General features: G+C 37.7%; 1 protein-coding gene across 1 annotated transcript in view; it reads right to left on the bottom strand.

Annotated features, from left to right (window-relative positions):
• Positions 1–1293, bottom strand: part of LOC107660539 (laminin subunit alpha-2-like) — a 244459-nt gene that overhangs the window by 101541 nt on the left and 141625 nt on the right.

The raw sequence follows: 1293 nt of genomic DNA, 5'->3' as shown, positions 1-1293 counted from the left end.
AAAATACGCTCAGGAGGGAATTCACTAAGAATGCACTGTAGCCACAGATATGATCGTAGTTTGACATTGACACTAAATCGTGATCAGTGACATTTCCATCAATGTTTTGACAATACATACTGTATATATATTCCAAACAAAGTGTTGTTGTGTTTAGGAGGAACTGGCGTGTACTTCATTATGTACAACACTGCAGGTAAAGAAGCCTTTCTGTGTAATGTAGGTCATTCAAACAACTTCAGTAAGCATCCCACTGAGCGCTGTGCTGCACTGCATTGTTTTACTGATGATTCTTCTCTTCGAAACTTGTTATTCCCAGCAGAAATAAAGTAAGTCCTATAATCTCACATTAAATATAAACATGCTTCAGAGGTTAAAAATGGACAAGCATTGGCTCCGCTTCACTCCCCTTCACTGATGTATATATTTTAGTAGATAGGCCTACTGAAACTTGGTGCATATTTTTCAAATATGACGTTTGTACAATATCTGATATTAGTGGAATGTTTCTATTTAGCAATTTTCTAATTTAACATAAGAATTCCCAATTCTTTCAGTCTGATAATAGTATAAGTATAACAATTTGAGTCAAACTTTTATTTAAAAAAGTTAACATGAGAATATCACAACATGAACAATTATTACTTTTTACACAATTTTTCACATCACAAATTTGACATTAAAAATCCTAAGACTTCCTGTTTCCTTACAGGTTTAAATAAGACTTTGAATCCCAGACTTTCAGTTTGTACCCCACCATCTGAATATGTTTTGCAATATTATAACCACATCAAATGAACTAAGCACTCTTAAAATCAGTAGGAACACATAAACTCTGGGAAACTGTTTCATTGTCATGTTTCATGCACAACCAAGGGAATGTGTGCAACCTAAATGTGCTTTGAACTCGCCTCTGGCGTGTATAACAACTAAAATTAAAAACCAGTGTGATTATTCAATATCCCATGACCCCTTTGCATGCTAGTGTGTGAGGTGTGTGAGGAAAACAATCAAACAGAACGACTCTATCCTGCTTAAAATTACAGCGCGGTGGCACACTGCTCACACTGCTGTAGGGCTGCAGGAGGACAGATTGCATTTCAATATAATGCACACACACTTTCTGAACAGCCTGACTCTGACTGAGATGGAGCACAGATTGTGTTTCATGAGGCTTGTTGGAGGGGAATCTGTGTGTATTATCCTTGAGGGTAGACGGCCCGAGCTACTGGATCAACTCACCTCTCTCACACACACACACACACACACACACACACACACACACACACCCAC

Source organism: Sinocyclocheilus anshuiensis, unplaced genomic scaffold (genome assembly GCF_001515605.1).
Source record: "Sinocyclocheilus anshuiensis isolate Anshui unplaced genomic scaffold, SAMN03320099.WGS_v1.1 scaffold659, whole genome shotgun sequence".
NCBI lineage: Eukaryota > Metazoa > Chordata > Actinopteri > Cypriniformes > Cyprinidae > Sinocyclocheilus > Sinocyclocheilus anshuiensis.
This window is presented reverse-complemented; position numbering and strand designations above follow the sequence as displayed.